Source organism: Vipera berus (genome assembly GCF_964194415.1).
Source record: "Vipera berus genome assembly, chromosome: 3".
Taxonomy (NCBI): domain Eukaryota; kingdom Metazoa; phylum Chordata; class Lepidosauria; order Squamata; family Viperidae; genus Vipera; species Vipera berus.
The window spans coordinates 217,898,180-217,909,254 of NC_138204.1; positions in this window are offsets into that span (position 1 = coordinate 217,898,180).

Sequence of the window (11,075 nt, forward strand, 5' to 3'; positions counted from 1 at the left end):
TCTAGGTGGTCATGAAGGGTTGACAGTGACTTGATGGCACGTAATCGGTCAATTTTCTTTTAGGAAAAAACCTGAAGATGAAAATATGCAGATCCTCCAACCCCACTAATTACACAAACTTCAATTGTCTTTTGTAAAACATCCACATAGAACTCGGGGGGTTGCTGTGCAAATTCCTATGAAACATCCCTTGCTCTATTTTACATCACGTTTATGTCACCACAATCATCCCGACCTGGGATTTATTAATTTTTATCATCAGCCGTCGGTCTTGGGCTCCGGATTGAGAGGGCGAGACACAGCCAGTCCTTTCTAGACCTTTATTGCCTTTAATGGGTGTGCACAATAAGGAGGGATGGGGTGTGTGTCACCAGATGAAGAGGGGCTTCCCGTCCTCCTGTGAGAGCTTCTGCAGGCAGGTCAGCAGCAGCAGGCAGTCCTCCAGCATCTCGGGGGGAGCCACGCTCCTCACCACCTCCTCCACGTGCTGGACGTCACTGTAGGCGGCTGCCTCAGGGCTGGAGGCTTCTGGCCGCTCGCGAAGGATGCCGAAGGTGTTCACCGTGCGCTCCGTCAGGCCCGGGTGGACACTGGGGTCGTAGCCCAGGGGCTTCAGGGAGTCCATGATGCTCTTGTAGCGCTCCATGATGGTGTCGGACTGCTCCTTGCTCAGCTGCAGGAAGGGGTCCTTTTCCCTCTGGGGAGAGACGGGGAGCGTGAGACGGGCGGGGGGCAAGAAGCATGGCCTGGGGTCCCTGAGCTTCATTTGGCCCCTCCCAAGGGACAGAGCCCCCCCAACCAGGACAGGCGAGAGCCACGGCTGCCCCCCTTCCACGGGAGCCCAGGAAAGCAGCCTCTGCAGGAGGGGCAAGGGGTGGGCCGAGTCCAGCCATGGGGGGCAAACTACCTGACCTACCCTGCCCCCTCCTGACTACCGGAGAAGCTAGGCGGGGGCTGTGTACTTTCCCCATGCAAAGCCCCAAATGTCACTCCAGGCGGAGTCGCAGGAGGGGGTCATGCGGCTGCCCCAGACGGAGGGACCCAAGCAGGCTGTTGCCACACCCCGCAGGGCAGAAAGCATCTCTTCCTGCTCCACAGGTGCCCTCCCAGGGTAGGAACAGGCTGGGGGGCGTCGCTTCACCTGTGAGATTTTCTCAGGGATGTTGCGAACTGTGAAGCCGTAGAGGCGGAGTCGGTCAGGGAAGATGCTGGAGAGGATGCGGCGGTCCAGCTGGAAGGCCACCTCGCCCACAATGCGCTCTTGCTTGTTGGCTTCTGCAAGAGAAGGCCAATCAGCAGCGACCCTTGTGGCCCAGGCCGTGGCCTCTGGGAGCCCCTCCCCCAGCAGGGGACCAAAGCTGAGCCGGCTTCTCTCTCAGGCACCAGGAGTTGCCCCTCCCAGAGCCTGGTCAGCACTGAGGGGAGGGGGAAAGAGACTGCTGAGAGCCAACGGTCAGCAAGGGTGGGGGGGTGGGGGGGCTGGCCAGGACCCCTCCCTGCTCCATGCATTTCTGTGCTCCAAAGCAGCGGTGTGTGTGATTGGGGCAGGTTTAGGATGAGACTTGGAAGTCACCTCGCCTTGGCTGAGAGGAAGGAAACGGACAGCCGGAGGCTGCGTTAAGCCAGTGCCACCAGTGAAGGTGCCGTCCGGTATCTGGGTACGAGAAGGCCAGGCCAGCCAGGCCATGGTCAAGCGGGCAGAGCAGCGAGGTGAGTGGGGTGGGGGCAGGACCCCGTGGGGAATAGGGCTTGGGAGCACCTGTTCTACTTCCCTGCTTTTAGTTCCATCTGGAATTTAATGGAGTAACTTGGAAGTACGTTGCTTTTGGCTTGTTGCCTGGCCCAGACATTTTAGCCTGAAAGGAGCCACGGGGCTCCCAGCATTGCAGAGTCCTTCTGTGCCCCTCCACCAGGCGACCACCCCCTCCTCTGGCCCGGTCCTGGTCTCTGGGGCAAAGGGTCCTAGGCTCTCGCACACGCCCCCCCACACCACTATGGCTCACTTGCCCGCCGCTCTCACCTTGCTCGCTGGTGCCGGTGGTGCTGCTGCTGCTGTCGGCAGCACCCTCCCGCTGGAGTGAGCCGCTGCTCTCCTTCGACTGCAGGCTGGGTGGGGGCTGCGGGGTTCCCCCTGGAGCCGGGGGCTCGCCCTTCCCGACTTCAGGTGGCAGGGCCGGGATGGGAGGGGTTACGGGAGGCGGCGGTTGGGCAGAAGGGTGCTGGCTGCCCTGCAGCGGGGGCGGAAGGGCACTCTGGACCTGAGCGGTGACCAAGGGGCTGCCGCCTCCTGCTGCGCCGCCCGCCCCCATCCAAAAAGCAAGCGGCGGTGCCTGGGCCTGCACGGGGCCTCCTTGGCTGAAGCTGAAAGCCTGGTAGGCAGTGGGGCTTCCGCGGGCGAAGGGGCTGGGCACCGGCGAAGAGCGCTGGGCACCAGGCTGGGGCCAGCATGGGAGAAAACCCGGGGGGGTGCCGCTTGCAAAGGCGGCGGCGGCAGCAGGGGGACCGGGCGCGGCCGGGGAGAAGGGTGGCAGGTGCGGGTGCCACGGGAAGGCACACTCGTGGCAGTAGCCATGGGAACCAGAGGGGTGGAGGGAGATGGGAGGGGCGGCCGGGGTGGTGAACTTCTGGCTGAAAGTGCCGCTGGCTGCAAAGAACAGAAAGAGTGTCTGCTGAGCGAGCGCCAGGCACGGCAGGGCAGGGGGCTCTCGCTGACTCCCTGGAGGCCTGGGGGGGGGTCTTCCCTGGTGCTTTGGGAGAAGGGTACCTCTGTATGCTGTCCCTATTGATCACCTACTGCCCTCTCTAGCTCTGCCGCCTTGTGCTACCGTCACACACACACACACACACACACACACACACACACACACACATTTGCTGGATGCCCACCTGTGGCTCAGCTCCCTTCTGCGAAGACCCTGGACACCCCTGCTCCTTTTCGCTCAGCAGGCCCGGGTGCCACTTCCTCACTGCGAACCGTATTTACTTTATTATACAGAGGGACGTAGCTCCCCCCATGTACCTTCCCAAAGGAGCTCTATGCAGAGGGGGCACTCCTTAGGTGGGCGCAATGGCTGTTGGGGCACCCCCTTTCCTGCTTCCTCCAGCCCTGGGCAACCTGCCTCTAAAGGCCAGAAGCTGCTGGCAGAGCTGCTGCCTTGTTTACCGGCACAAAACCTTCAGATTTCAGTGGAAAGTCTGCCTTCCAAGCCCTGGCATCCCAGCCATGACTGGCACCCCAGCTCTAGAGCAGGGCACGGCAGTGATGGCCAGAGCCCTCCTGGGGGCAGCGTCCTCCCAAACAGTGACCACAGAGACTCCCCTTGCCTGGAGGGCAGGTGCAAGTACGCACAGGTCTCCCGCTGGTCAAGTTGGAGGCAGCTGGTGATGCTTCCGGGCCGACTCTGTCCTTGGGCAGAAAAACAGGCATGGCTGTGGGAATGAGGCCCGGCAAGAGTGGCCCCGAGAAGCACAGCATGCGCACCTACAGAGTGCTGCCCATCTTGGAAACAGCGGAGGTGGGAATGCTACTCGCCTTAACTGGGCCTGAGTGCACGGAGCCCCCCCCCCATTTGCAGCCGACTGACCACTCTGCTTGTAGGTGACCACGTGTTTCATCTCTGGCATCTGAAGTCCCACTCCCCTTCATTTTATTTGCATTTTAACTTCATCCAATTCCGCATTTTAAAACCCACAGGAACCAAAACTGTTATCCTTCAAAATCTGCCCTTTTTCAAATTTTGATAATTGAAAACGGATGGAAAAAACAGTCAAGGGCAGGAGGGGGCACGTGGTGGGGTCCGAGGAGGGGCGAGTGCTTCTTTGTGTGGGGGTGGTGGTGGTCCTGCCTTGCCCTGGTGGGCCCCCTCCACTAGAGGTCGCCCTTGGATCAAACTCTCCAGTTCAGGGAAGATTATCAGTTGTGGAAGGCCAGGAACGAGGAGGGCTATCTGGGTCCTTTTCCCTCTGGACAGTCCGGCTTCCATAGAGGGACCCCCAGGGCTTCCTTGGTTCTGATCTTTAGAGGGGCAGACCCATCCGTTTCCGAGGTCTTCATGGACCCTCGACCGAGGGCTCATCCACAGGGTAATTTACCGATGGCTTCTTCCTCTACTCTTCATGGCTAACACTGAAAGGCAGAAGCTGTTTACCTTCCCGGTAGCTTCATTGCCAATTCTAAGGCTGGCTGTGCCTTGTCATTAGTCGCCATACAGGAGCAACAGCACTTATATACCGCTTCACAAGACTTTACAGCCCTCTCTAAGTGGTTTACAGAGTCAGCCTATTACCCCCAAAAATCTGGGTCTTCATTTTACCCACCTCAGAAGGATGGAAGGCCGAGTCGACCTTGAACTGGTCAGGATCGAACTGCTGGCAGTGGGAAGAGTCAGCCTGGAATACTTCATTCTTCTTTATATTTAATTTTAACTCTGTTTTCCCCTCTGCTCCTTGATGTTTATTACTAGAGATTGCCAATCCTTTGCATTTTTGACTGTCTATGCCAGGGATCCCCAGTCTGTGGACCAGCATTGGGCCACGGCATGCCAGAAACTGACCACACAAACAGTGAAGGCCCATCTGTGGGATGCAGACAGCATGCAAAATCACACCCCCACCCCTCCACTCCATGGAAAAACTTTCTCCACGGAACCGGTCCCTGGTGCCCCAAAAGACTGCGGACTCCGGTCTACACAGTCTCATCATAAGCATAGCATATTGATCTTTCTTCCTCCAATTCTAAAACCGCACTCGTCTTCTTCCAACCCAGCTTCCCTTCATATACCTAGTAGATAGGTTGAATAAATAAGGGAAGCATATTGTTACGCTCCTTTGCCAGCCTGGATCCAGTCTGTTTCTCATATTCTGTCCAGACCAGGGGTTGTTGACTTGTATATAAGTTTCTCATGAGAACAATGAGATGTTCTCCTTGGACGTCTTGGAAGCTGACCTCTCTGCTGCTCCGTCTTTCTGGGTCTTCCTTCCCTGGTCCTTTGACCTCCTTTCAGCTGCTTCCTGTCTGTCCCTGAGTGTCCCTTACATGCCGGTTTGAAGTCGGACCCCCCTTCTGAGTTCAGAGATCTCTTGAAAGACACCCCTTGCTTCTCCATGTCTGTTGCTGACCTGGGTGTCTTTACAGGAGCTGTAATGGTGTTTCTCTGTCTCTTCTAATAGCTCTCTGAAACTCTGTGAAGCTCTTTCCTGAGAGTTTTGTCTTTCCTCCTCGCTTCAGCTTCTGCTCTTTTCTCTGCAATTTCCATGGTTTGTTCCGACATCCACTTTGCTTTCTTCTGCTTCTCCATCTTTGGCAGTCTCTCATCACCTTCCCCCTAAACGGTTTCTTTAATTCATTGTGCAGGGCCTCTGGTTCTCTGTTGAGGAGTTTCAGGACTTCACAGAGATTAACAGAATAACAGAGTTGGAAGGGATCTTAGAGGTTTTCTAGTCCAACCACCTGCTTAAGTGGGAGACCTTATACAATTCCAAATAAATGGCTGTCCAAACTGTTCTTGAAAACCTCCAGCGTTGGACCACCCACAACTTCTGGAGGCATGTTCCACTGATTAATTGTTCTCACAGTCAGGAAATTTCTCTCTCTCTCTCTCTCTCTCTCTCTCTCTCTCTCTCTCTCTCTCTCTCTCTCTCTCTCTCTCTCTCTCCCTCCCTCCCTCCCTCCCTCTCTCTCTCTCTCTCTCTCTCTCTCTCTCTCTCTCTCTCTCTCTCTCTCTCTCTCTCTCTCTCTCTCTCACACACACACACACACACACACACACACACACACACACACACACACAAACAGTCCTTCTCTGGACCTGGTGGGTCCATGTTCATACCATGGATGCTGACTGGCTTTCTTCTTCATCATCAGCTTAACCTGGAGCAGCTTCTGATCCGTTCTACGGTCAGTGCCTAGCCACGTCTCTCTGACGCTGCAATTGAACTCCTCCACCTCCTTTTAGCAGTGACGTGGTCAGTTTGTGCTCCACCAGGTGACGTCCGTGTCTACAGACCATCATTTTGGATGTTTGAAGACAGTGTTAGCTACAAAGAAATCACTGGAGCGGCAGGAACAGATACGTCTGCCTCCTGGTTCACGGCAGGGTCCGGAGCAGTAGAATCCAACCACCTTTTCACCTTTCCTTGACAGTCCGGTCACCAGTCACAAGCAGCGTATCTCCCTGGCGCGTTCTGTCCATCTCCGGTGGACAACAAAACGCTCTCCCACCATCAGCCCATTCTTCCTAGCCTTTCGGAAGGCATTAAGACCTGGATTTTTTCCCTGGGCTGTGGGATGGTCTAGGGAGAAAGTAGCGGGGGTGTGTGTGTAGCTGAGCCTGTTATGGGGCATGCCAAAAGGGTGGGATTTGGCAGAGGGTTTTTGAGTTTTTCTTTCAGTGTTTTCATTATTGCAAGATTTTTTTATTCACTGGTTTCACTGTTATTGTGAGTTGCCCAGGGTTGCTTAAAATCAGAGCCCCTAGAAGTCTTTCAAATAAATAAATAATCTTTTTTCTGCCTTGGTGGTTGGAGCACGAACTGAAACGATTGTCCTATTAAAGATTTTCCCACAAAGCTTAATGGACATTATCTGGTCACTGGCTGAGCGGAGGCCAAGGACTTTTGCTGGGAAGCCCTTCACCACTCTATGCCCGGCTATCCCCTTCTTAACCTGGTTTGTGCACTGAACTGGCACATTCTTTCGTAATAGCGAAGCTGAAAGAAAAACCCAGGCAGCCACGGGGTCCGGGAGAGAGAGAGAAAACTCCATTAAAAGCAGGAATTCCTCCTCTGCCACCCATAGGCGATACGTTTGCACTCACACAAGAGGCTTGATTACTGAATTAACTGGAGTCCAGGGTTAGGTTTCCATAATCAATTGAAAATATCAGACACCAGACTCGCAACTATATTAAACCAGCCTCCCCACCCCAAAGCAAGTTGAGTAACCAGAGTTAGTGTGTTGGACCAAGGCATCTGGCAGGCTGAGCAGACTTCAGCGAAGCCTCTTCCGTTTTGCCCAGATCTGGAGACTGCTGTCCTGCAGGCCTGGCTGTGGATGGGCAAATGCAGCCAAGAGGCCGGCCGGCCCTTTAAAGGCCTTCAGGGTGCTGCCCTGGCTTGGAGCATGTTGCCGAGGCACAGTCCGCCCAGCCGGGACTGTCCCCCAGAGAGGAAGACAGACAGGCCTCCTCAGGGGTGGCCCCTCTCTTTCCCTTGGAAATGGGGATGGCCCCTTTCTCCTGCATTTTGGGGTCTGGTTAAAAACGTGTTACTCCAGTGGACATTCAGACCCTGGTTTGTCCTGGTGTCTCTTAAAGACTCTCTATATTATGGTTTTAACTGTAAACTTCCAACTAGAATCCCGGTTGATTAGGGTGGATTACAAATATGCAAATAAATAAAATGTGCTACGTATAGAATATCAGCTTGTGAAGGCTGGGCCCATTCTTGTGCAACCCATGTCATCTTAATTGGCACACAGTTGTGTTTGTTGTCTGGACCTGTTTTATCTTCCTGTCAAAGATTACATTTTGTTTACCTCCTCTTAAATTCCATTTTTATCCATTTAGCACATGCATTGTTATGTATGAGGCTTTATTGGAACACCTAAAGCTTGTATAAGAGTCACCACCAGGAGGCGTTGAACTGTAACTGTTTTGGCGGGAAGCATTTTCGGCAGGAAACATAGGTTCAATCCGATTGGTTGGTTATATATAAGAGTGCAGTTAGCCCCTATTGTGTAGTGGGTTCTGGAACGCAGGAAAGACGCCAGGCTGACGAGTACAGCATAGGCGTTCTTTATTGGTGGTAGTAACTATACTAAGGAAATAGGGGTTACCTGTACCTTTATATACCTGGCCAGGTACGCCCTCAGCCAATCAGTTTAAACCTTAGTTTCCCACCGAAAACTAACCAGCCACAGCAGTTTTGGTACAGCGCCACCTGGTGTAATCAGCTATGCTGCGGCTTACTGGATCTCTTAAACCCCCATAGATAACAGCCCCTATTCCACAGTACGGTCACTTCCACCTAATAAAGAGCTATTATGCTGTACTCATTGTCTCGGCGTCCTTCCTGCTCTCCAGAACCCACTACACAACAGTGGTGATGAGGATGGGATCCTGCTTCACATTAAAGAGCTGAATTCACGAGGGGATGGCTTCGCGTGCTGGAGGAAAGAGGCATCTTTCCCCCCCTTCTACGACCAGCTAGTCACCACGCTAGCGGCCTCACATACTCAGAACCAACTGTCTGAGTCGGCAGAGCAGGATCTGAGACAAGAGGAAGATGCCGAAAGTCGGCCAGCCCAGACAGTTCGACATCCGCCATCCTGAACAATGGCCATCACACCTGGGGCAAGTCGAGAACTATTTCCGGGCAAACCAAATCGCCGAGGATGGCCTAAAAGCGGCGACCCTGCTTTGCATCAGCGGGCCAGCCACATTCGACTTGGCCGAAAGCCTATTTGCACTGACACCGATCAAAACCATCTCATACAGAGACCTCACGACAAAGCTGAACGGGCATTTCAAGCCCTGAATGTCCGCGCTGGCCTGGCGGTTCTGGTTTGACCAGAGGGTACAACAGCCAGGCGAATCTGCATTGGAGTTCATCGCGGCCTTACGACAGGCCACCCGCCTCTGCCAGTTCTCCAACCTGGATGAGAGACTTCGGGACAGGCTTGTGTGCAGCCTAAGAGACAAGTGTCTGCAACAGAGGCTTTTTGCAAGGCCTGATATAACTCTCCAAGACGCTCAAGATAAGATCTTGGCCGAGGCGGCCGGAGGCGCAGTGCAAGCGGTACAGACTCCCCTGCCCAGCAGCCCAGAGGAAGCAATACACAATGAAGGCACTACGTACGGCGAGCACACAGACAAGAAAGAACCTGACATCGACCTGATCCAGCAGAAAACGGAACAACGGGATCGATGACGCGAGCACAGGGAGAGCCAGCCGAAATGCGGAGGCTGCGGAGGCAACCACATGTGGGCGAACTGAAAGTTCCGGTCGGCCACGTGTCGGGCCTGCAGAAAATTGGGCCACATCGCAGGGGTCTGCCGTAGCCAGGGCTTTTTTTCTCATAGAATGCTCAGAACGGAGTTCCGGCACCTTTCTTGGATGGAACCTTGTAGGGTAGGCAAGGCGGGTTGTATGACATGTGTAAGTTCCAGCACCTTTTTCTTTTACAAAAAAAAGCACTGGCCGTAGGTGTATGTGATGCCACCATGTGGTTGTTTGGGCAAATTATGCTATCTTAATTTGGTCAGCCAACTCCTCCCACTCTCTGAAGTATTTCCTCCTTCTCCTGACTCTGTGCCTATACCCCTCCCCTTTCTGGGATGGACTTCCTCCTTCTCCTTGTTCCTTTGTGTTTCATCTCCTCCTCCATAACTGGCAGATACATGTGCAGACACTGTGAGTTGTTACTGTCTTTTGACCTTGGAAATACCGTGCATTTATCATCTACCACATCTTGTTTGCTGTAATCTTCTCTGCATGCAAATAAAGGTCCTTCTGGATGATAAAAGGTACTTTCACAAGTTCTGCTATCTGGGAAAGGCTGTTAACAGTGATAGTATCAGCTTATACAGGCCAGCACAGGAGTCTTAACAAGGGGATAAATCATTAAACAACAGTCTGATCCAGAATAGTCAAAAGACAGTTTGAATTCCTACTGCCTGCAATCCATATGTGTGTGTGTTATCTGCAAGCAAGCTCAGTGCAAATCCACCATCTTGTGAAAGCACAAGCTTAATAAGCATTTCCTGTGCAAAGCTGAAAACTGTTTGTACGTTGAACCTTGTTATAAACCCTATCTAAGCTACAGTTCATCTGCTTAAAGAGACAGTACTTATTTTTTGCAAAACTTGAAAAATGTCTAGAAAAGACTCAGAACGCTCTTTTAGCGTTGAATCAACACAGATGCAGCATGGTTCCGACCACACAGACATTCAGGGGGCTGAGTGTGCTGATTCTGCTGTAAAATCCAAGCATACAGTAAGACCAACCCAGAAGCTCAAAGAAAACTATGAGGCAACTAGAAATGAATTTTCCAGTAATCTGTCAGACTTATGGAACAAAACTGTGCACTGCATGTCAATTTTGGAGAGCCTTAATGATAATCCTGCTGAATTAAGAGGCTCTATAGATCGCCTATCTGCAGCTTATGAACGTTACCAGTGGCTGTCTGCAAAATACACAGGCTTTTTGAAAGACTCTTACAGGTGACTCCTCAGCAGTGCTAACCATGATGGATGCAATAAACCAGCAAAGAGATCTCCTAGTGCAAGATGCAAAGAATAAGGCAGAAATCCGTATTGCTGAACTGCAGGAGACCAGATCTCATAGATCAGACATGTCAAACACAAGGCCCGGGGGCCAGATCCGGCCCGCGCAAAGTGGTTTCATGTGGCCCCCGAAGCCATCCTGGAAACAGTGAGGGAACGGTCCCCGCTGCCTTCGCCCTGGCCCAGAGACCCTCCTTCTGCCAGAGACCCCCAGATCTGTCCCACTCCTGCCCCGGCCTCCATAGGCACCCTTGATGCCAATGAAGTAGAGCTGGCCATGCCCACCCAGTAGGCCATACACACTCCAGCTGTGCCCACCCAGTAGGCCACACCCACCCTGGCCATACCCACCTGGCCCCCCAAGGGCAACCACAATGCTGATGTGGCCCTCAATGAAATTGAGTTTGACACCCCTGTCATAGATCCACATCAACTAAAGTCACAGAGCCACATCAACTAAAATTCTGCCAGATCCTCTCGCTCCAGGGCTTCAACGATAAGTGACAAGTTGGTAGAGGCCCGTGCACATCTAGAAGAAAAGAAAGTGCTTGTTTCCTTTGCCAGAAAGGAAGCAGAGGAGGAAGCCCACCAAGCAGAGTCAGAATCCAAAATAAAGATTCTGCAAATGGAAAGGGAGGAGGCAGCTGCCCGAGCAAAGCTGAAGGTCTATGAACAGGCAATGAAGGAAAGCACCGATCCAGATTGTTCCATCCCAACAGAAGTGGAGGATCCGATGGAACGCACCAGTCAATATGTGCTAAAGCATAATATCTGCAATGATGCAGAGCCATC